Source organism: Bubalus bubalis, chromosome 12 (assembly GCF_019923935.1).
Source record: "Bubalus bubalis isolate 160015118507 breed Murrah chromosome 12, NDDB_SH_1, whole genome shotgun sequence".
In the NCBI taxonomy this organism is placed as follows: domain Eukaryota; kingdom Metazoa; phylum Chordata; class Mammalia; order Artiodactyla; family Bovidae; genus Bubalus; species Bubalus bubalis.
Window position 1 is genome coordinate 91,232,403 of NC_059168.1, and position 25,610 is coordinate 91,258,012.

The following is a 25,610-nucleotide window of genomic DNA, read 5'->3' on the forward strand; positions in this document are numbered from 1 at the left end:
CTTGGCACCAAAAAACAAATAATAATAATAATAATTCTTTAGTACCTAAACTATGTAACTGGGTGTCTTGGGTCCATACTCCTGTTACTCTTCCCTGCTTGACTGGACAAGATGCTGTTGCTGACACCCACAGCGCTCTTTCATAGCAGACCTCATGGCCCATGCCCCAGTCCCTCCAGTCCCTGCCTCCCACCCATGATCTCGCTGGCAACCTCAGCTCATCCTCAGGACCTGGCTTAGACATGAGCTGAGCTGCATCTCTGCTCTCAACAATATGTGTCATGAGGTCCTGGTGCTCAGTACTTGGGTTCAGTAGTCATTCAGGAAACATTGGGAAATGAAGTGCTGGAGTGCTGACATTTCGGATATGGTATAAACTTGTCTTCCAAATCATGTACAATTCTAGGTTTCTGACAATGAATTTAATGGCTACTACCCACCATGTAAGCACCACCTCCCAACATGGAAGAGGATAATAATAGGAACTTCCAATCTCATAATTTTAAATAGGTTTTCCAAAGATATCTGAGAATTCCCCCAGGGCTTCCTTTCAGATGGTCTCCTTTCTGCCTCCTGAGTCTTGTATACTGTTCTCCCCAGTCACCTCCCCACAAGCATTAGAAACCTTCCCCAAAATTCCAGGAAGAGATAAGCAGCTACTTCATTCCCTCAACGAAAAAAAAAAAAAAAAGGTGGGGTTGGGGGGCGGGGAGCATTGCTCCAATCTTTCCTCAAAACATACCAAGTTTACCACCTCATTTCTCCTTCTGTGTGCTTACCACCCAAGAAGTTCAAATTATTCTCTCCTCTATGGGAAAAAAAAAAAAAAAAGAAATTCAATTCTCTTTGGTTTTTATTATCAGACATATCCAGGGCAACCCCTATGATTTTTCAGAAGTATAGAGGATTTTAAATTTGCCTCTGGAAGGTAGGTGTGACTCTAAGGAGCATGTTTTCTTTTCCGGTGCAGAACTCCTTTTTCAAACTTCTCCTTGTTTTCTGTTTTGCCTCTGTCTTTTCTTCCTGCTACAGTCTCACCTATACATCTTTAATCAGGGACAACCACATCGAGCAGGAGATCTTTTGTTGTTGGTCTGCTTAGCTGGCAACCTATTCAAAGGATCTGCAAAACAAAACAAGACACATCAGGAGAGCCTGAGGAATTCCCTTGTATGTATTCTGTACATGGTTAGTGCATTTTTGGGGCTACTCTCTCTCTCTCTATCTCTCTCTCTCTCTCTCTCTCACACACACACAATTTCCTTAGGGTCATTGTAATAAGGTATCGGCCATGTTTTTGATAGGTGTGCTATTTTATTAATACCATCTAGAATTATAGCAAATAATCATGGTAGCTTATCAAATAAACAGGATACATACTGAGACTATAAAGCAATGGCTTAACCTTACATAATTTTTAGGTCTAAAATTAGATATGCATTTGCACACATCAGGGTGATTTTTATAACAGAAGAGTTAGTCCATGCAATGTTCTTCAATACTAGCTCCCTCTGTCCTCTGTCCTCTACCTCATCTAGAAAAATATTTGGCTTCTCATACTTATCCAAGTCAGCTTTTCTGTTGTTGTTTAGTCACTAAGTCGCATCCGACTCTTTGTGACCCCATGGACTGCAGCACTCCAGGCTTCCCTGTCCTTCACTGTCTCCAGGATTGCTCAAATTCATGTCCATTGAGTCAGTGATGCCATGTAACCATCTCATCCTCTGTTGTCCCCTTCTCCTCCTGCCTTCAATCATTCCCAGCATCAGGGTCTTTGCCAATGAGTCAGTTCTTCATATCAGGTGGCCAAAGTACTGGAACTTCAATTTCCACATCAGTCCTTCCAATGAATATTCAGAGTTGATTTCCTTTAGGATGGACTGGTTTGATCTCCTTGCAGTCCAAAGGAGCTATATTGAAATGCTGATAAGAACACAACACAGGATGAAACGCTGAGTCACCTCAGAACGTAAGATATTCAGGGAAACTAGCCATCAAAAGGTCCTAAGAGGTGAGAAAAGTCTTTGGTGGAGCGGTTTTCAGACTTCAGTATGTAAAATTCATCTGGAAACTTGTTACAGTACAATGGCAGGAGCTGATTCACTGGAGTCTGGAGAGAGGCCCAGTAGCCTGCAATACCACCATCACCTTGAGAGAATCCTGAGTGGGTAGGAGCGCAGTGGAAGATACTGCTTCAGTGGAGGTGCTGGGCTTATCTGAGGCACCTGGAACATGCGGGTTATCAGGGAGCAGAAGGTGGTGAAGGAAAAACAGGTCTTCGGGGCTTCCGAAGCTTGAAATTCCCAAAAGATAGAATTCACAATTTCCTATAAAACAACTTCACTTTACTTGCTTATCTTTTTCGTAAGTACCAGTTTCATCTGCTCTTGACCTTGCCTTTTAATGTGGCAATTTGATTTAGAATAGTTTCCAGTCTCTCCTCCTGTTATCACAGCCATGTCCCAGGGCATACCACCATCATTTCCACATTAATTGAAGACTTTTGCTACTATCCCCATTTAATACTAAAGTTCTGCTCACAATTTACCATTTTTTTGCTGCTAAATGACATCGTAATTATGTAAGAAATTTATAAAACATAACAATCAAGAAACTACTTTAGCTAGAGAAGAAAGTCTTATGTCTCATTAACAAATGGCACAAATATCTCAGCATCTTAACATAAGGGCATTTTTTATTCGGTTAATGGCCCTCAAGGGTCCAGGCTATGCTGGGGGAGGCCAACTCCCTGCAGTGTCTTGGAAACCCAGGATGCTTCAATCTCTGCTTCACCATCCATCATTATGACACAGTTCCAAGGCAGGCAGAGAAGAGCCTGGAGACACACGCTGGCACTTAGATGCCATGGCTTGGAAATGATCTCTGTACAAACCCACGCACTAGAACTAGTTCATGGTCCCTCCCAACTGTAAGGGGCCAGGAAAGTGTCATCATCCTAGAAGCAGGAAGAGAAGAGAACCAGCAATGGTGTGAGCTCCCAGAATAAGGCAAAGGCTCATCACCATTTTTTTCTGAGAAAAATCCTTTCTATTATCCAAATTTTTCACCTGCCCCTTTTGCACTTCTTCCTTTCTGAAATAAATTAAATTCTCTCAGTGTCTCTTTTCTGAAATAAATTAAATTCTCTCAGTGTTGTTATTCATCAGGAATTCCCTGGATGTGAGTCTTTGTTTCTGTTTTCTCCCTGTATTCTGAAAGATTTTCACAACTTTATTCCAGATTGGTCTTTAAACCACAATACCAACTCTTCAAAGTCTAAGAACTGTTTCTCCTGTGAGTCGTCCATTTCTACAACACCCTTCTTATTTTGACAGATGTGATATCTTCCAGAATCAATGAGAGTATGCATTTGGTATATTGCTTTAAAAATCCTCAGAGAGATGTCCTTGTACATGGCAAATCACAGGATGTCAGAAAATGGAAGGACTGTTATTTAAAGGAGGATCATTAAAGCTGCCACCTCAGAACGGGGTCGACATCAGAGCAACACAAGCAAGCAGTGAAAACCCTGTAGCCTGTTTTCACTGCTCCAATTTGCTGCACATCCACAGTGTCTCGCTTCCTATCCAGTCCTGCAGCTTTAGCCCATGGATCTCTGGTTTTTAAACTCTTACCTTCTGCACCTCACTCCTACTTCTTTTTCCTTGCCCTCAGAGTCTGCATCACGAAAACCCAAACACCAGTTTAAGGAGAAAAAAAAATTTTTTTTTTCAATAAAGGGAATACATTGAATGGGCAAAGCAAAATTTTGTTTTCTGATCAGAGGAGAGAAAATGTTAAATGTGATGAACTTGCCCCATAGTGTATTGCCCATACTGTGATATAAAGATTTGAGATGCTCTCTACTTAAAAACTTACAACTTCTCCCCCTACTGTTCAGTTCAGTTGCTCAGTTGCATCTGACTTTCTGGGACCCCACGGACTGCAGCATGCCAGGCCTCCCTGTCCATCGCCAACTCCCAGAACTTACTCAAACTCACGTCCATTGAGTCAGTGATGCCATCCTACCATCCAACCAGCATCCGCTGTCATCCCCTTCTCCTTCTGCCCTCAATCTTTCCCAGCATCAGGATCTTTTCAAATGAGTCAGTTCTTCACATCAGGTGGCCAAACTATTGGAGTTTCAGCTTCAGCATCAGTCCTTCCAGTGAATATTCAGGACTGATTTCCTTTAGGATGGACTGGTTGGATCTCCTTGCTGTCCAAGGGGCTGTCAAGAGTCTTCTCCAACACCAAGTTCAAAAGCATATGGTAGTTCCACTTAAGTACTTCTGGATTTTCCAGCAGACAGATCCTTATCAATGACATCACAGTCTTGTCACAGCAAATTGTTTAACACTGGCATTTAATTTCATCTCCATCCTAAGTAGTGTCTTAAGGTTAGAGAAACAGTGCTGAAGGAACAGAATACTAAGGCGGGCGGCCACTGCGTGTCTTTCTGCTTCAAAACCAGCGGCCTCAGGGTCACCTCTAATTCCATCTACTCTGAAACCCTGCTGTAAATATGATCCAACCACTGCAGTCCTGTTTATTATCTGACCTGCCTTATTTAGGGTAAACTGTTGGGGAAATGCTTTACCTTGAGGCCTAAAATCCAAATGGATGAGACGGAAAGAATTTTCATTCCTGAATTTAAGTGCTTGCTTACTGTTATTATCCTCCTTTCCTCCCTCCCTCTCTTCCTTCCTCTTTCTCTGTCTGTCATTTATCATTCTGGTTCCATCACTGTGACTCCTTAAATTGTGATACCAAATCCCTTGTATGGAACCCTGAAAACGTACTTGTGTAAAATTTCCCATGTTTCCAGAAAAAAGTAGCTTGTAGAAATATCTCAAACTTTTTTCAAAATATTTTGTTAGGACGCCTTCATAATAAGACCCACATTTCAGCTTTACTCTCATGGGATGATGATCATGCAGATACGACTAAAATGTGCATTTCTACTGGCCTCTCTGTCCCAGTGGGGCTTCAGGATCTGCTGCCATACAAAGAGAAGTCTAACTTGGTAAAACAAACAAACAAAAAAACTAGTAATAAAAGCTGAAAATAAAACTAATTCCTAATGTGCCATCACCTGAGGATTATATATTTTTTTATTTTTAGAATTGCTTAATATAGTTCACTTCTATAACACTGCATGTTTACATGGTTTGTTTCCCAGGCTTTTTCACTCAGTCTCAGAAACTGTATTTTCTGATCATTTGAAGCTTGATATTAGAATATTCTCAGTGCTTATGTTTTCTATATAACCTTAAAATGGTAGCTAAGCATCCTGAATTTAGTTCCCGAATCAAGAAGCATATAACTCCACTGGGGCTGTGAATCATATGGCCCATTTAAAATTAGTATGATGGAAAAAATGAAGAACATTTTGACTATTGGCCTGTCTGAGTTTGCCTGTCTTGAGATACAGCTGACCCCAGCTGTCAAGTACACAAGGTCCATTTTTCATGTCTGGAATTTGTGGTTTCCATTTTGGACTTCTTCTCAGTCGGCTCTTTCTATTCTGTGGACCTCATTAAAATTAAAAACATCTGTTCTTTGAAAGATTCTATGAAGAGAATGAAAAACAAGCCTTAGACTCTTAGAAAGTATTTGTAAATCATGTGTCTCTGACAAAGGACATGTATCCATCATACATAAAGAATTCCCAGAACTAAGTTAAGAAGACAAAGGTAAGAGGGAAAAGGGCGATGTATTTGAGCATATGCTTCACAAAAGAAGATGTACTGATTACAGATAAGCATATGAAAAGATGCTCAGCATCATTAGTCATTAAGAAATCACAAATTAAAAAGCAGTGCAATAGAACTACACACCTCTTAGAAAGGCTGAAATCCGCAACACCGCCAGAACACTGAACAGCCAGAACCTTCCGCACGGTGGTGTGGCCGCACAATGACACAGCCTCGGTGAAAATGACTTCGCACTTTCTTAAGTAAACATACACCTACCACTCATTCCATTCTTTTTTGTTTATTTGCTTTTACCCAGAAGTGAATAAATGTTCCCATCTAGAATTGGTCTATCACATTCATAACAGCTTTGTTTGTAAGAGCTCAAAGCTGGAAACCACACAAATGCCCATCAGAAGATAAACAAATAAATGTGAGACGGAACACGGTAAAACTCCTAGAGGACAACATAGGCAGGACACTCTCTGACATAAATCATAGCAACATCTTTTTTCAATCCATCTCCCAGAATAATGGAAATAAAACAAAAATAAACAAATGGGACCTGCTTAAACTCAAAAGCTTTTGCACAGCAAAGGAAACAACAAACAAAATGAAAAAACGAATCATAGATTCAGAGAAAACATTTGCAAATAATGTGACTGATGAGGGATTAGTCTCCAAAACTTACAAACATCTTATGACACTTAACAGCATCACAACAAATAACCCACTCACAAAATGAGCAGAAGACCTGAATAGACATTTCTCTAAAGAGGATATACAGATGGCCAGTAAGCACATGAAAATATGTTCAACATCACTAGTTAATAGAAAAATTCAAGTCAAAACTACAATGAGATATCACCTCATATCAGTTAGAAAGGCTACTGTCAAAAAATCCACAAAAAACAAATGCCAGAGAGGGTGTAGAGAGAAGGGAACCTTCCTATATTGTTGGTGGGAATGTAAATTGGTACAGCCACTATGCAGAACAGTATAGTGGTTGTTTAGTTGTTAAACTCAAACTCAATGGACATGAGTTTGGATAAACTCTGGGAAGTGGGGATGGACAGGGAGGTCTGGTGTGCTGCAGTCCATGGGGTCACACAGAGTCGGACACAACTGAGAGAATGAACTGACTGAACTGACTTAGTAGCTACTTAGCAGTAGCAGCAGCAGAGAGTGTCACACTGAGTGAAGTCAGACAAAGAAGGAGAAATATCATATTACACTCCTTACATGTGGATTCTAAAAAGAAATGATATAAATGAACTTACTTACAAAGTAGAAAGAAACTCACAGACTTAGAAAATGAACTTATGGTTGCTGGGGGGGAAAGGATAGTTAGGGAGTTTGGAAAGGTCATGTACACACTGCTATGTTCACAATGGATAATTAAAAAGGACCTACTGTATAGCAAAAGAAATTAATATAGAATATCTAGCACATTATAGGTATTTAATGTGTTTTTTATTCCTTCCCTTTTCAAAAAAAGATAAACAAATAAATCATGATATATTCAAACACTGAATACTACTCAGTAATAAAAAAGAATGAACTAATGATATATGAAATATGAGCAAATGGATCTCAAAATAATTTTGCTGAGTAAATGAAGAGACCCCTTCTGCCAGCCAAGAAAAACTGCATCCTGCTTGGCTCCAGTACATGTGGCCTAATCTTTAAAATAGAAGTCACAGCAGCAGGTGCCTGAGGGTGGGGGAGGGTTGAGGAGCTTGGGGGTGATGGTTGTATATTGACTTGGTCATAATGTCACTGTTGTAGAAATAAGTCAAGACATCAAGATTTGGAGTTTCGTTCAGTTGCTCAGTCGTGTCCGGCTCTTTGCGACCCCATGAATTGCAGCACCCCAGGCCTCCCTGTCCATCACCAACTCCCGGAGTTCACCCAAACTCAAGTCCATTGAGTCAGTGATCCCATCCAGCCATCTCATCCTCTGTCATCCCCTTCTCCTCCTGCCCCCAATCCCTCCCAGCATCAGAGTCTTTTCCAATGAGTCAACTCTTCGCATGAGGTGGCCAAGGTTCTGGAGTTTCAGCTTTAGCATCATTCCTTCCAAAGAACACCCAGGACTGATCTCCTTTAGAATGGATCAGTTAGATCTCCTTGCAGTCCAAGGGACTCTCAAGAGTCTTCTCCAACAACACACTTCAAAAGCATCAATTCTTCAGTGCTCAGCTTTCCTCACAGTCCAACTTTCACATCCATACATGACCACCGGAAAAACCATAGCCTTGACTAGACAGACCTTTGTTGGAAAAGCAATGTCACTGCTTTTGAATATGCTATCTAGCTTGGTCATAACTTTCCTTCCAAGGAGTAAGCGTCTTTTAATTTTATGGTTGCAATCATCATCTGCAGTGATTTTGGAGCCCCCAAAATTAAAGTTGGACACTGTTTCCACTGTTTTCCCATCTATTTGCAATGAAGTGATGGGACCAGGTGCCATGATCTTCGTTTTCTGAATGTTGAGCTTTAAGCCAACTTTTTCACTCTCCACTTTCACTTTCATCAAGAGGCTTTTGAGTTCCTCCTCACTTTCTGCCATAAGGGTGGTGTCATCTGCATATCTGAGGTTATTGATATTTCACATGGCAATCTTGATTCCAGCTTGTGCTTTTTCCAGCCCAGCGTTTCTCATGATGTACTCTGCATAGAAGTTAAATAAGCAGGGTGACAATATACAGCCTTGACATACTCCTTTTCCTATTTGGAACCAGTCTGTTCTTCCACATCCAGTTCTAACTGTTGCTTCCTGACCTGCATACAGACTTCTCAAGAGGCAGGTCACGTGGTCTGGTATTCCCATCTCTTTCAGAATTTTCCACAGTTTATTGCAATCCACACAGTCAAAGGCTTTGGCATAGTCAATAAAGCAGAAATAGATGTTTTTAGGGAACTTTCATGCTTTTTCAATGATCCAGCAGATGTTGGCAATTTGATCTCTGGTTCCTCTGCCTTTTCTAAAACCAGCTTGAACATCTGGAAGTTCACGGTTCACATATTGCTGAAGCCTGGCTTGGAGAATTTTGAGCATTACTTTACTAGTGTGTGAGATGAGTGCAATTGTGCAGTAGTTTGAGCATTCTTTGGCATTGCCTTTCTTTGGGATTGGAATGAAAACTGACCTTTTCCAGTCCTGTGGCCACTGCCAAGTTTTCCAAGTTTGCTTTCATATTGAGTGCAACACTTGCACAGCATCATCTTCCAGGATTTGAAAGAGCTCAACTGGAATTCCATCACCTCCACTAGCTTTGTTCATAGTGATGCTTTCTAAGGCCCACTTGACTTCACATTCCAGGATGTCTGGCTCTAGGTCAGTGATCACACCATCGTGATTATCTGGGTCGTGAAGATCTTTTTTGTACAGTTCTTCTGTGTATTCTTGCCACCTCTTCTGGATATCTTCTGCTTCTGTTAGGTCCATACAATTTGTCCTTTATTGAGCTCATCTTTGCATGAAATGTTCCCTCGGTATCTCTAATTTTCTTGAAGAGATCTCTAGTCTTTCCCATTCTGTTGTTTTCCTCTATTTCTTTGCACTGATCACTGAGGAAGGCTTTCTTATCGCTCCTTGCTATTCTTTGGAACTCTGCATTCAGATGCTTACATCTTTCCTTTTCTCCTTTGATTTTTGCTTCTCTTCTTTTCACAGCTATTTGTAAGGCCTCCCCAGACAGCCATTTTGCTTTTTTGCATTTATTTTCCACGGGGATGGTCTTGATCCCTGTCTCCTGTACAATGTCAAGAACCTCATTCCATAGTTCATCAGGCACTTTATCTATCAGATCTAGTCCCTCAAATCTATTTCTCGCTTCCACTGTATAATCATAAGGGATTTGATTTAGGTCATACTTTCCCTGGTGGCTCAGATGGTGAAGGATCTGCTGCAGTGCAATGCAGGAGACCTGGGTTCAATTCCTGGGTCGGGAAGATCCCCTGGAGGAGGAAATGGCAATCCACTCCAGCACTCTTGCCTGGAAAATCCCATGGATGGAGGAACCTGATAGGCTACAGTCCATGGGGTTGCAAAGAGTCTGACATGACTGAGCGACTTCACTTTCACAAATGGTCTAGTGGTTTTCCCTACCTTCTTCAATTTAAGTCTGAATTTGGCAATAAGGAGTTCATGATCTGAGCCACAGTCAGCTCCCAGTCTTGTTTTTGCTGACTGTATAGAACTTCTCCATCTTTGGCTACAAAATATAGAATCAATCTGATTTCAGTGTTGACCATTTGGACCACTTCCAATTTGCCTTGATTCATGGACCTGACATTCCAGGTTCCTATGCAATATTGCTCTTTACAGCATCGGACCTTGCTTCTATCACCAGTCACATCCACAGCTGGGTATTGTTTTTGCTTTGGCTCCATCCCTTCATTCTTTCTGGAGTTATTTCTCCACTGATCTCCAGTAGCATATTGGGCACCTACTGACCTGGGGAGTTTCTCTTTCAGTATCCTATCATTTTGCCTTTTCATACTGTTCATGGGGTTCTCAAGGCAAGAATACTGAAGTGGTTTTCCATTCCCTTCTCCAGTGGACCACATTCTGTCAGATCTCTCCACCATGACCCGCCCATCTTGGGTTGGCCCATGGGCATGGCTTAGTTTCATTGAGTTACACAAGGCTGTGGTCTTAGTGTGACTAGTTTTCTGCGAGTATGGTTTCAGTGTGTTTGCCCTCTGATGCCCTCTTGCAACACCTACCGTCTTACTTGGGTTTCTCTTACCTTGGGCGTGGGGTATCTCTTCACGGCTGCTCCAGCAAAGCGCAGCCATTGCTCCTTACCTTGGACGAGGGTATGGACCTAACAGAAGCAGAAGATATTAAGAAGAGATGGCAAGAACACACAGAAGAACTGTACAAAAAAGATCACGACCCAGATAATCACGATGGTGTGATCACTGACCTAGAGCCAGACATCCTGGAATGTGAAGTCAAGTGGGCCTTAGAAAGCATCACTACGAACAAAGCTAGTGGAGGTGATGGAATTCCAGTTGAGCTCTTTCAAATCCTGAAAGATGATGCTGTGATAGTGTTGCACTCAATCTGCCAGCAAATATGGAAAACTCAGCCATGGCCACATGACTGGAAAAGGTCAGTTTTCATTCCAATCCCAAAGAATGCTCAAACTACCACACAATTGCACTCATCTCACACACTAGTAAAGTAATGCTCAAAATTCTCCAAGCCAGGCTTCAGCAATATGTGAACCGTGAACTTCCAGATGTTCAAGCTGGTTTTAGAAAAGGCAGAGGAACCAGAGATCAAATTGCCAACATCCGCTGGATCATTGAAAAAGCATGAAAGTTCCCTAAAAACATCTATTTCTGCTTTATTGACTATGCCAAAGCCTTTAACTGTGTGGATCGCAATAAACTGTGGAAAATTCTGAAAGAGATGGGAATACCAGACCACCTGACCTGCCTCTTGAGAAGTCTGTATGCAGGTCAGGAAGCAACAGTTAGAACTGGACGTGGAACAACAGACTGGTTCCAAATAGGAAAAGGAGTTCGTCAAGGCTGTATATTGTCACCCTGCTTATTTAACTTCTACCCAGAGTACATCATGAAAAACGCTGGACTGGAAGAAACACAAGCTGGAATCAAGATTGCCGTGCGAAATACCAATAACCTCAGATAAGCAGATGACACCACCCTTATGGCAGAAAGTGAGGAGGAACTCAAAAGCCTCTTGATGAAAGTGAAAGTGGAGAGTGAAAAAGTTGGCTTAAAGCTCAACATTCAGAAAACGAAGATCATGGCATCTGGTTCCATCACTTCATGGGAAATGGATGGGGAAACAGTGGAAACAGTATCAGACTTTGTTTTTCTGGGCTCCAAAATCACTACAGATGGTGACTGCAGCCATGAAATTAAAAGATGCTTACTCCTTGGAAGAAAAGTTATGACCAACCTAGATAGCATATTCAAAAGCAGAGACATTACTTTGCCAACAAAGGCTCGTCTAGTCAAGGCCATGGTTTTTCCTGTGGTCGTGTATGGATGTGAGAGTTGGACTGTGAAGAAGGCTGAGTGCTGAAGAATTGATGCTTTTGAAGTGTGGTGTTGGAGAAGACTCTTGAGAGTCCCTTGGACTGCAAGGAGATCCAACCAGTCCATTCTGAAGGAGATCAGCCCTGGGATTTCTTTGGAAGGAATGATGCTAAAGCTGAAACTCCAGTACTTTAGCCACCTCATGTGAAGAGTTGACTCATTGGAAAAGACTCTGATGCTGGGAGGGATTGGGTGCAAGAGGAGAAGGGGACGACAGAGGATGAGATGGCTGGATGGCATCACTGACTCAATGGATGTGAGTCTGAGTGAACTCCGGGAGTTGGTGATGGACAGGGAGGCCTGGCGTGCTGCGATTCATGGGGGTGCAAAGAGTCGGACACGACTGAGCGACTGATCTGATCTGATCTGATGTCCATGTGTAGAGTCTTCTCTTGTGTTGTTGGAAGAGGGTGTTTGCAATGACCAGTGCATTCTCTTGGCAAAACTCTATTAGCCTTTGAGCTGCTTCATTCCATACTCCAAGGCCAAATTTGCCTGTTACTCCAGGTGTTTCTTGACTTCCTACTTTTGCATTCCAGTCCCCTATAATGAAAAGGACTTCTTTTTTGGGTGTTAGCTCTAAAAGGTCTTGGAGGTCTTCATAGAACTGTTCAACTTCAGCTTCTTCAGCGTTACTGGTTGGGGCATAGACTTGGATTACTGTGATATTGAATGGTTTGCCTTGGAAACAAACAGAGATCATTCTGTCATTTTTGAGATTGCATCTAAGAACTGCATTTTGGACTCTTTTGTTCACTATGATGGCTACTCCATTTCTTCTAAGGGATTCCTGTCTGCAGTAGTCGATATAATGGTCATCTGAGTTAAATTCACCCATTCCAGTCCATTTTAGTTCGCTGATTCCTAGAATGTCGGCGTTCACTCTTGCCATCTCCTGTTTGACCACTTCCAATTTGCCTTGATTTATGGACCTAACTGGAGAAGTCAATGGCACACCACTCCAGTACTCTTGCCTGGAAAACCTCATGGACAGAGGAGCCTGGTAGGCTGCAGTCCATGGGGTCGCTAAGAGTTGGACACGACTGAGCAACTTCACTTTCACTTTTCACTTGCATGCATTGGAGAAGAAATGGCAACCCACTCCAGTGTTTTTGCCTGGAGAATCCCAGGGACAAGGGAGCCTGGTGGGCTGCCGTCTATGGGGTCACACAGAGTCGGACACGACTGAAGTGACTTAGCAGTAGCAGTAGCATGGACCTAACATTCCAGGTTCCTATACAATATTGCTCTTTACAGCATCAGACCTTGCTTCTATCACCAGTCACATCCACAACTAGGTATTGTTTTTGCTTTGGCTCCATAACCTCATTCTTTCTGGAATTTTTTCTCCACTGACCTCCAGTAGCATATTGGGCACCTACCAACCTGTAGAGTTCCTCCTTCAGTATTGCATTTATTATATACTTAACTCAATGAGGTCTTTTTAAAAACCAAAATACCCAGTGTAAAAGGTTAAACAGTAGGCCATATAATGAAAGACACACAGAAAACTGTAACATAATAGAATATACTACTTTTTCGTTTTTTTTTTGTTTTTTTTTTTTTAATATTTTGGCCATGCCCTTCTGCATGTGGGATCTTAATTCCCCAACTAGGGATCAAACCTGCACCCCCTACACTGGAAGCATGAAGTCTTAACTACTGTACTGCCAGCGAAGTCTCTATTAACAGAGTATACTGAATGTGAAGTGGCTGGGGAAACATGAACCTCATCACACCAGTCGTTTCTGTAAAGTGTTTGAGGTCGATGGGTCCCTCAGGTCCAGCAGAGTCCACGATGGAACGAGGTGCCACATCTTCCAGCGACAGTCATCACAAGGGCTTAATATTCACCTCCATGATCCATGCATCATCCTAAAAGGCTTCTTATTTTCAATATTCATTCATAACTTGAATGTGAAAAGATATCCTCCTTAGAAAAAGCAAATAAAATACGGATACAGACCAACAAACATCTGCATCCACTACTCCCCAGGGGTGGGCGGAGGCTCCCAAAACCTGGTTCAGAACTGAAAATAGCCCTCCTCTACCCCTACCCCTCCGACCCCTACTCTTCCCCTCCTATCCCCACCCCCCTGCACTCTGCTCCTGGCTCATAGTCTCCTCCTGTGTTTCCCTAGCAGCCTGAAACAGCCTTATTCAGAAATACTCTGAACGGTCCTATGACTAATAGTAGTTGTGGTGTAAACAAGAGCATTGCAATTTTCCTTCAATCTTCTGCTCAATCAGAGATGGCAGAAGGCTGCCAGCTCTGTCAGACCAGCTGTTTAATCAGCAACCGGAGGAGGCCAGACCCTCTTTAAAAACTTAAAATAAAATGCAAAGTAAAATAGAATACCTACTGCCATAAACTTAGACCATATTTAAAACAGCTTTCAGCAAATTGATTTTGTATAAAATCACCCTCTTGGAAAAACAAAAAGGACTTTTACAGCAGGTTAGATCTTAAAGTGGGTACATTCAGAGGCACTAGGAAATCATTATGACAAACAAGAGTAAAGATTCATTTTGGAAATCTGGCATCTTCCTCTCTCACACCTGAACCCCTCCTACTGCCTCGCTCACAGCCTGGTGAGACAGGAACTAGGCACAAAATCCTTTCAGTCCCTCTCGAGAGATGCCACCCACCAAAGAAGAGACTGCTGCATGGCTGGAGGCTGCATTCTGCACACAGAACCCTCTGGACTAATGCAAGGGAGAGCTGCTTGTGCATGCTAAGCTCATGTTGGGCCCGGTTTATAAAGACAGAAACTGCAAGGTCCTCAGTTCTCATGTGCAAAAAATTCACACTGTACTCAAAGAGATGGCTGTGCAGACAAATATGAGACCATGGGGTCTCCATGGGACAGTGAGTGATGGGAGGACATCGGGGGAGGTGCTCAGCTACCAGGCGAGAATGACGCACCTCTGGACTGAGGCACTGAGTTTAGCTGTGCAAAGTGAGTGTGTGTGGTGGGGGGGGGCCAGGGGGAGAGTGCACATGTGTGCAACAAGCACATTTATGCATGTGTAGGAGAAGGAGGCTCAAAGATGGGCCTTAGGAAGCATCACTACGAACAAAGCTAGTGGAGGTGATAGAATTCCAGTTGAGCTATTTCAAATCCTAAAGGATGATGCTGTGAAAGTACTACACTCAATATGTGAGCAAATCTAGAAAGATCAGCAGTGGCCACAGGACTGGAAAAGGTCAGTTTTCATTCCAATCCCCAAGAAACGCAGTGCCAAAGAATGTTCAAACTACCACACAATTGCAATTATCTCACACGCTAGCAAAGTAATGCTCAAAATTCTCCAAGCCATGTTTCAACAGTACATGAACCATGAACTTCCAGATGTTCAAGCTGGATTTCGAAAAGGCAGAGGAACCAGAGATCAAATTGTCAACATTCACTGGATCATTGAAAAAGCAAGAGAGTTCCAAAAAATATCTACTTTTGCTTTATTGACTACACCAAAGCCTTTAGCTGTGTGGATCACAACAAACTGTGGAAAATTCTTCAAGAGATGGGAATACCAGACCACCTGACCTGCCTCCTCAGAAATCTGTATGCAGGTCAAGAAGCAACAGTTAGAACTGGACATGGAACAGACTGGTTCCAAATCGGGAAAAGAGTATGTCCAGGCTGTATATTATCACCCTGCTTATTTAACTTATATTCAGAGTACATCATGAGAAATCCTGGGCTGGATGAAGCACAAACTGAAATCAAGATTGCCGAGAGAAGTATCAACAATGTCAGATATGCAGATGACACCACCCTTATGGAAGAAAGCAAAGAAGAACTAAAGAGCCTCATGAGGAAAGTGAAAGAGGAGAGTGGAAAAGTTGGCTTAAAACTCAACATTCAGAAAGCTAAGATCATGTCATCCGGTCCCATCACTTCATGGCAAATATATGGGGAAACAATGGAAACAGTGACAGACTTTATTTTGGGGGGCTCCAAAATCACTGCAGATGGTGACTGCAACCATGAAATTAAAAGACGCTGGCTCCTTGGAAGAAAAGTTATTACCAACCTAGACAGCATATTAAAAAGCAAAGACATTACTTTACCAACAGAGGTCCGTCTAGTCAAAGCTATGGTTTTTCCAGTAGTCATGAATGGATGTGAGAGTTGGACTAAAAGAAAACTGAGTGGTGAAGAATTGATGCTTTTGAACTGTGGTGTTGGAGAAGACTCTTGAGAGTCCCTTGGACTGCAAGGAGATCCAACCAGTCCATTCTAAAGGAAATCAATCCTGAATATTCATTGGAAGGATTGATGCTGAAGCTGAAACTCCAATACTTTGGCCACCCGATGCGAAGAACTGACTCATCTGAAGAGACTCTGAGGCTGGGGAAAATTTAAGGCAGGAGGAGAAGGGGACGACAGAGGATGAGATGGTTGGATGGCATCACCGACTCAATGTACATGAGTTTGAGTAAACTCCGGGAGTTGGTGATGGACTGGGAAGCCTGGTGTGCTGTAGTCCATGGAGTTGCAAAGAGTCAGGCACGACTGAGCAACTGAACTGAACTGACTGAGCAAAAGGAGGAGGCCCCCGGAGGAAGTGCACCTACAGAGATGATCCACAGAGGCCCGGGAGTGACAGGTGTGCGAGGCACGTCACAGACACCAGACCCGTGCTCACGGCTCACAACAAACAGCACCTTCTTTCACAGCCTCCTGCTCCCCCTGCTGATTCTAAAGGAGCCAATGGAAGAGCCGCTGCCCCGGGCAGCCAGAGAGTGGACCTGAATCCTTCAGGAGAAACACAGGCCCACTCCTCCCACTGGCCCTGCGCATGCGCACACGAGCTTGGTCCCTGCACCCCCACCACCCCAGGGGTAACAAACAGACTCATCTCGATGACGGTGCTGAGGTGGCCAATCCAGCCTGTGAAGGGTTCTGCTTCTGAGTGGCTATTAGCATCCTTTTCTCATTATGTACAAGACAGGAAAACACACCTTGGTGACGGAAGACACTTTGCACTGGCTTCTCAGGATGACCACTCACTCCCTGAGATAAAGACACAGATAAAACTCAGCATTCAATTCATCTTATTTGCTTTGGATTTTAGGTTGCCTGTAAATGATTCATTATAATCTAAATTTTAAGGGATGGTGATAAGTAAAACTGTAAGACATTTGCCCCCATAATCAGTTCTTTGAAAGAAAAGGTTGCATACTTAATGATTCTAACAGGAAGAAAATAATGAATCAAATTGATTATCAAATAGGTGGTTTTTCAATGGTGTACTCAGAGCAGGCACACCTGGTATGTTACTTAGTCACAATAAAGTCATTTGCTGTTTCAAATTTTGTCTCTTAAAGGTTAAAATATAAATCCTCAATGGAGTTAAGAATCAGAAAGTTGTAACTGGACACATTTCATTTTCTGGAAACAAATACTGTGACTAATAATGATGCTACACAGAAAATAATAGATTTATCTTCATATTATTCTCTCCTGCAAAATTCCTCTTTTTCCCAATCCATTCTATATGTATATGTCAGGGAATATAAGTTCCTTTTTTTTTTTTTTTTTCCTATAAAAGCTGCTGCTGCTAAGTCGCTTTAGTCCTGTCCGATTCTGTGCGACCCCATGGACGGCAGCCCACCAGGCTCCCCCGTCCCTGAGATTCTCCAGGCAAGAACACTGAAGCTAGAGTTGGCATAAAGGAAAGTAACATTAAAGTCTTTCACTAATTAGAAGAAATTTGCTTCAGTGTTGATTAAAAGATCCCACTTTGTATGTGAGTTTAGATCTTTACCTAGGTCTCCCTCTTTGCTTGTAACTTAAATTCTGAGAACCGTCCTGAGTTTGGGAAGTTAGGAGTGATATGCAAGCTCCTCCACTTGAAAATGGACCCCGGTTCTTACCTGCCTAGAATACTGCTCAGGGGGCTCGTGGACCTGCTCCCCGACTCCACTCACTACCTTTCCTGAAGACAAGGGTGTGCTGGCTTCACTGGCCCTGACAGTGGCCTCCTGGGGAGGGGCCCTCCCCGCCCCGCCCCACCCCGCCCCGCCCCCACAGCGGTCCACGTGTAACCAGCAGTGAACTGGGCACAGCTGTGGCGTGCAGGGGCAGCTGAAAAGGAGAGGAGAGATCCCTATGGGAAGCCGACTCATCGACACAGTTTAAACAAAGCCGCGCAGGTATCAGAGGACTTGCAGTAAGTCCTCCTCCACCTCCAAAGGGGAGCTATTTGACTGGTTCCTTGAGGTCTCTGGGTTTTAGCTGCTTTCTCCTTAAGACAGCAATTCAGAACACTCCCAGACCACCACCATCCAGGGGTGTGTGGGGATCATCTCCCATTGAGTCAAACCCTCCTTCACTCTGTAAAGTGTTTCAGCAGTGGCTCAACACACGGGGCTGTGAATTACTATCTTTTTATGTCTCCATCCCCCATTCTAAAGTTTGATTTTGTTTTGTTTTGTTTTTCAGGGTCTTTGTCTGATCTCTATACCCTAGGCATTTGGAATGTTCTAAATCAAAGCACACAACAAGTGCTGGGAAATGGGCTTAATAGGAAAATCAGAGAAACTGAAAACATTTAATTAACAATGTTTCTTTAGCTTTAACAACATGCTAATCACAGATCTGTAATCTGAACTGCCTGTCAGCCCTAGTCTCTTAGAAGCCTTAACTGTAAGTAAGCAAGTGTTATCGCTCAGTCGTGCCCAACTCTTTGCAACCCCATGGACTGCAGCCCACCAGGCTCCTCTGTCCATGAGATTTGCCAGGCAAGGATGCTGGAGTGGGTTGCCATTTGCTTCTCCAGGGGATCTTCCCAACACAAGTCTCCTGCACTGCAGGCAGATTCTTTACCAACTGAGCTACAAGGGAAGCCCTAGAAGCCACAACACTCGACCTATTCAAACTGTGATCTGTGTGTAATCTGCGGTCTCTGCCTCGTCTGTTCCTCAGCCTTGAAGGAGGTCTTGGAGTTCCTTGGACAAGGTCTAAGTTTGCCTAGATGAGATGTATGTTCAATTATTATGAGTTTCATAGGCTCTATAGAATTCAAGACTCAGAAGCAAATGCTTTCAAAAGATCAGTTATGCAGGCAACATATGAAGTGGCTTCATGCTGGTCAATTCAGCATAGGGAGCCTGGGTTCTCCTATCTGAGAACTTTTCAGACCAAACAGATCTCATATTCAATGAAACAAACAGACACACACATATGAGTCAAACTAAGTAACTCTGATGGCCACACTGACCTTCAGGTGGCCAGTTTGGAATGCCCACTCTACCTAAATGGAAAAGAAGATCCTTGTTGCAAAAAAAAAATGGTCTGACCAGGACAGGAAGGGAGCAGGGAGGAGGATGCACATTTTGGGGAGGGCACAGTCCTGCGTCGTAGCACCACAGGACAATGCCTGTCTTAGGCAGATAGAGTCCACTTTATGAAGAACTTGAGTGTGAACACAGGAATTCAGAACAACATAAAAAGAAGTATGGAACCGTTGGACCTTTTAGACTAGGTGACCAGCACACAGATATGCAATTTTAAAGGCATTGCTCTGGCAATAATAACACCATAATAAATAAAATTATGTCAGAAAAGACAGAAAAGAAATACTTTGTCTAAAAGATTATGTTTATTTTAGACTTCAAAATTCTTATACCATCTAAACAAATTGATTGACTCAAATTCTTTGCTTCAAATAACTTTTATTAGTGGAATTTTCCATGTCACAATAAAATAATTCAAATAAAATAATACTTTTAAAAACTGGAAAAATTAACACTATCTACAGGGACATACAGTAACAGCATAGGTATCATATTTGTAATATTTTTAGGGATTGTTTGTACTGTTCAGGTTTAGAAAGCTGTCTTGTAGAATAACTTCCAAAAGGAAAACCAGATAAATAATTTAAGATAATATTTTAATTCCGGGGAAGTAGTATCAGCAGTAAAGATTTATCCTGGCATCAAGCCTAGTCCATTTCATTGGTGGTTTCCCTTCTTCATCTACAAAGTCAAAATTAATTTTTGATGTGCATTGAGAGGTATGCTTTTCCCACTCTCTCTTCTTGCTCTAATTCCTTTTAAACATGGATTAAGTGTCATTGAGTTAAATTACCCAACTCAAACTTATTGAAGAGAGATTCCCTATATTCATTGGAAAAGAAATTAGAAACATAAAGATAAAGAGATGTGGGGTCTAGAAAATCTCATCAGGGTAAGGCAGAGGAAACCTAAGAGATGTGGCAGCTTTCACCTTTAACAGAGCTCCCTTGATACGGGATTTATGTCATGCAGCATATGTGTGTGCTCCACACAGGCCATTTGGAGGGCAGAGTCTCCTCTGCTAGAAAGGCTTTCTCTGAAGATTTACGCTGCAGGGAGCACCCTGAGCTGTGCACTCTCACCTTGTCCGCTCCTGCTCTGCACAGACGTGAAGGATGGGGAAGGGCATGCCTCCCCTGCTTGTCTTAGAGGACACGGCTCTGCCCTAAATGCAGAAGGGGAGCTCAGGCTGCTTATTTGTGAAATAAAATAATGTGCTAAGGATGAATTGTGGAACTGGAGCCGTGTCTTCATAGTAGACAAACATCTAAGGAGACAATATAGCAGAGGTCATCCTAAGATAAATCTCATTAGTTTTCAGTATTTGCTTTCATGTTCTTTTATCTATGGTATTACCAAACTTATTATAATTTTTATTACCAAATGACTTGTGCCATGATTAAGAGCATTCATTTTTTCCCAATTTTTCTGACTTGTCCTCAAATAAAAATCTTAAAATTAACTTTTAATGGAAAATAGGCTGGTTAGGAATATGAATAAATTTGAGAATCAGATTGATCAGAACTCTAATATTTTTAATCAATTTCTTTTGTATTCAAGTGTAGTTGATTTACAATGTTATGCTCATTTCTGCTGTATGGCAAAGTGACTCAGTTACACACATATGGACATTCTTTTTCATATTCATTTCCACTCTGGTTTATCCTAGGATATCAAATAGAGTTCCCTGTGCTCTACAGCAGGGCCTTGCTGTTTATCCATCCTATGTATCATAGTTTGCATCTGCTGACCCCAAACTTGAATTTTATTTGCCTTTGTAGCCATGTGACCATGAATGAGCTATTCTCACTGGGCGCCTGTCCATCAAGCCTGTGTCAGTAGGAACAGCATGGAGGTAAGAGGCACAGGTCTCCACCTTCTAGGACCCACAGCTCATTCAGGGACATGATTAAGTGTGACAATGACAGGCATGGTTACCACTGAAAGGGGCAAGTCATGCCAGTCTCACGGGATTTATGTGAAATAAGTGCCTGGTGGTGCCAGTCAGGATTCAGTCAAGAGAGGACCATTCTAGGCATTGGAAGCAAAAAGCAAATAAGTTGAGTGCTGCAGCCACTGTGGAGAACAGTATGGAGGTTCCTGAAAAAAACTAAAACTAGACCTACCTATGACTTTGCAATCCTACTCCTGGGCATATGTCCGGACCAAAACATGATCCAAAAGGATACACACACCCCAGTGTTCATAGCAACACTGTTTACAATAGGCAGACAAGGAGGCAACCTAAATGTCCATTGACAGAGGAATGAATAAATAAAATGTGGTCCATATATACAATGGGATATTACACAGCCATCAAAAAGAATGAAATAATGCCATTTGCAGCAACATGAGTGACCTAGAGATTGCCACGACAAGTGAAGTGGATGAGAGAAGGAGAAATATTGTATGACATCCCTTATATGTAGAATCGAAAAAGACATGATACAAATGAACTTATTTATGAAACAGAAACAGACTCACAGACTTAAAGAGTGAACTAAGAAAATGAACTAAGGTTGCTGGGGGGAAAGGATTAGGGGAAGGAATAGTTAGGGAGTTTAGGGCAGACATGTACACAGCAGTAGGTTCAGTAACTCAGTCACGTCCGACTCTTTGCGACCCCATGAATTGCAGCACGCCAGGCCTCCCTGTCCATCACCAACTCCTGGAGTTCACTCAGACTCACGTCCATCGAGTCAGTAATGCCATCCAGCCATCTCATCCTCTGTCGTCCCCTTCTCCTCCTGCCCCCAATCCCTCCCAGCATCAGAGTCTTTTCCAATGAGTCAACCCTTCGCATGAGGTGGCCAAAGTACCGGAGTTTCAGCTTCAGCATCATTCCTTCCAAAGAAATCCCAGGGCTGATCTCCTTCAGAATGGACTGGTTGGATCTCCTTGCAGTCCAAGGGACTCTCAAGAGTCTTCTCCAACATCACAGTTCAAAAGCATCAATTCTTTGGCACTCAACCTTCTTCACAGTCCAACTCTCACATCCATACATGACTACTGGAAAAACCATAGCCTTGACTAGACAGACCTTTGTTGGCAAAGTAATGTCTCTGCTTTTGAATATGCTATCTAGGTTGGTCATAACTTTCCTTCCAAGGAGTAAGCGTCTTTTAATTTCATGGCTGCAGTCACCATCTGCAGTGATTTTGGAGCCCAAAAAAATAAAGTCTGACACTGTTTCCACTGTTTCCCCATCTATTTCCCATTAAGTGATGGGACCAGATGCCATGATCATTTTCTAAATGTTGAGCTTTAAGCCAACTTTTTCACTCTCCACTTTCACTTTCATCAAGAGCCTTTTGAGTTCCTCCTCACTTTCTGCCATAAGGGTGGTGTCATCTGAATATCTGAGGTTATTGATATTTCTCCCAGCAATCTTGATTCCAGCTTGTGTTTCTTCCAGTCCAGCATTTCTCATGATGTACTCTGCATAGAAGTTAAATAAGCAGGGTGACAATATACAGCCTTGACATACTCCTTTTCCTATTTGGAACCAGTCTGTTGTTCCATGTCCAGTTCTAACTGTTGCTTCCTGACCTGCATACAAATTTCTCAAGAGGCAGGTCAGGTGATCTGGTATTCCCATCTCTTTCAGAATTGTCCACAGTTGATTGTGATCCACACAGTCAAAGGCTTTGGCATAGTCAATAAAGCAGAAACAGATGTTTTTCTGGAACTCTCTTGCTTTTTTGATGATCAACGGATGTTGACAATTTGATCCCTGGTTCCTCTGCCTTTTCTAAAACCAGCTTGAACATTAGGAAGTTCACAGTTCGCATATTACTGAAGCCTGGCTTGAAGAATTTTGAGCATTAATTTTCTAGCGTGTGATATGAGTGCAATTGTGCGGTAGTTTGAGCATTCTTTGGCATTGCTTTTCTTTGGGATTGGAATGAAAACTGACCTTTTCCAGTCCTGTGGCCACTGCCAAGTTTTCCAAATTTGCTGGCATATTGAGTGCAGCACTATCACAGCATCATGTTTCAGGATTTGAAAGAGCTCAACTGGAATTCCATCACCTCCACTAGCTTTGTTCGTAGTGATGCTTTCTAAGGCCAACTTGACTTCACATTCCAGGATGTCTGGCTCTAGGTCAGTGATCACACCATCGTGATTATTTGGGTCATGAAGATCTTTTTTATACAGTTCTTCTGTGTATTCTTGCCACCTCTTCTTAATATCATCTGCTTCTGTTAGGTCCATACCATTTCTGTCCTTTATCGAGCTCATCTTTGCATGAAATGTTCCCTTCGTATCTCTAATTTTTTTGAAGAGATCTCTAGTCTTTCCCATTCTGTTGTTTTCCTCTATTTCTTTGCGCTGATCACTGAGGAAGACTTTCTTATCTCTTCTTGCTATTCTTTGGAACTCTGCATTCAGATGCTTATATCTTTCCTTTGCTCCTTTGATTTTCGCTTCTCTTCTTTTCACAGCTATTTGTAAGGCCTCCCCAGACAGCCATTTTGCTTTTTTGCACTTCTTTTCCATGGGGATGGTCTTGATCCCTGTCTCCTGTACAATGTCACGAACCTCATTTCATAGTTCATCAGGCAGTCTATCTATCAGATCTAGTCCCTTAAATCTGTTTTTCACTTTCACTGTATAATCATAAGGAATTTGATTTAGGTCATACCTGAATGGTCTAGTGGTTTTCCCTACTTTCTTCAATTTAAGTCTGAATTTGGCAATAAGGAGTTCATGATCTGAGCTACAGTCAGCTCCTGGTCTTGTTTTTGCTGACTGAATAGAGCTTCTCCATCTTTGGCTGCAAAGCATAGAATCAATCTGATTTCAGTGTTGACCATCTGGTGATGTCCATGTATAGCGTCTTCTCTTGTGTTGTTGGAAGAGGGTGTTTGTTATGACCAGTGCATTTTCATGGAAAAATTCTATTAGTCTTTGCCCTGCTTCATTCTGTATTCCAAGGCCAAATTTGCCTGTTGCTCCAGGTGTTTCTTGACTTCCTACTTTTGCATTCCAGTCCCCTATAATGAAAAGGACATCTTTTTTGGGTGTTAGTTCTAAAAGGTCTTGTAGGTCTTCATAGAACCGTTCACCTCCAGCTTCTTCAGCATTACCTGGGGCATAGACTTGGATTACTGTGATATTGAATGGTTTGCCTTGGAAATGAACAGAGATCATTCTGTCGTTTTTGAGATTGCATCCAAGTACTGCATTTCGGACTCTTTTGTTGACCATGATGGCTACTCCATTTCTTCTGAGGGATTCCTGCCCGCAATAATGATCATCGAAGTTAAATTCCAGTCCATTCCAGTTCGCTGATTCCTAGAATGTCGACGTTCACTCTTGCCATCTCTTGTTTGACCACTTCCAATTTGCCTTGATTCATGGACCTGACATTCCAGGTTCCTATGCAATATTGCTCTTTACAGCATCGCACCCTGCTTCTATCACCAGTCACATCCACAGCTGGGTATTGTTTTTGCTTTGGCTCCATCCCTTCATTCTTTCTGGAGTTATTTCTCCACTGATCTCCAGTACCATATTGACCTGGGGAGTTCCTCTTTCAGTATCCTATCATTTTGCCTTTTCATACTGTTTATGGGGTTCTCAAGGCAAGAATACTGAAGTGGTTTTCCATTCCCTTCTCCAGTGGACCACATTCTGTCAGATCTCTCCACCATGACCCACCCGTCTTGGGTTGGCCCATGGGCATGGCTTAGTTTCATTGAGTTAGACAAGGCTGTGGTCCTAGTGTGATTAGATTGACTAGTTTTCTGTGAGTATGGTTTCATTGTGTCTGCCCTCTGATGCCCTCTTGCAACACCTACCATCTTACTTGGGTTTCTCTTACCTTGGGCGTGGGGTAAAATGGATAATCAACAAGGACCTACTGTATAGCACAGAGAACTCCACTCAGTGTTATGTGCCAGCCTAGACTGGAGGGGAATTTGGGGGAGAATGAATACAAAATAAAAAGTTTAATAAAAACTGCAAATATGATAAGTGATTTAGGTGCTTACATGACACATGAAAATCTGAAGGCATGAAAGTCAAGGGAAACATGACCATTGACTTCAAGGTTTATGGACGAAGCTGAGGTTCTGGAGGTCTGATTTGCACCTGCTACCCAGGGGCCCAGAAGGGCTAGGGTGCACTGGTATCACTGCTCCTCTGCAGAACGAGTGGAGTCCTGGCTGGGAACACCTGCCACACTTGCAGGAGAAAGAAAAATGGTAACTGCCCTCCAGAACTTAGGGGAGTAGGTCTCACAGCCAGACCAGACCATAAAGTGTGCCCCAGAGCCCAAGAAGCAAAGATAATTTCTCTTCTCATTTGTGAGTTACTGGGTTTCATGGAGCCCACAGGGTCTGATGGAGAAGATGGAACATTGTTCAGATATGCTGGGCTCTCATGAGTCCAGCCTGTGGATGGAGCCTTGAGTTCTGCCTCTGAATAAAGTGGGTTTTGTATGATGGTGAAAAAGAGTACACAGGTATGTGGGGGCCAAAAACCAGTGGTGATACAAACAGCTAACTGCCCATCCAAAT

At 42.5% G+C, this 25,610-nt stretch overlaps 1 long non-coding RNA gene across 2 annotated transcripts; it reads right to left on the reverse strand.

Annotated features, from left to right (window-relative positions):
• Window positions 1-839: 839 nt before the first annotated feature.
• Window positions 840-17,794, reverse strand: LOC123328731. Of its 2 annotated transcripts, none has more exons than XR_006543761.1 (3): window positions 17,665-17,794; window positions 16,750-16,801; window positions 840-1,123 (listed from the first exon to the last, which is right to left on the reverse strand). It is a non-coding gene; the product is annotated as an uncharacterized LOC123328731 (long non-coding RNA). The 2 variants fall into 2 exon arrangements; XR_006543759.1 differs by having other exon boundaries at window positions 16,643-16,801.
• Window positions 17,795-25,610: the final 7,816 nt, after the last annotated feature.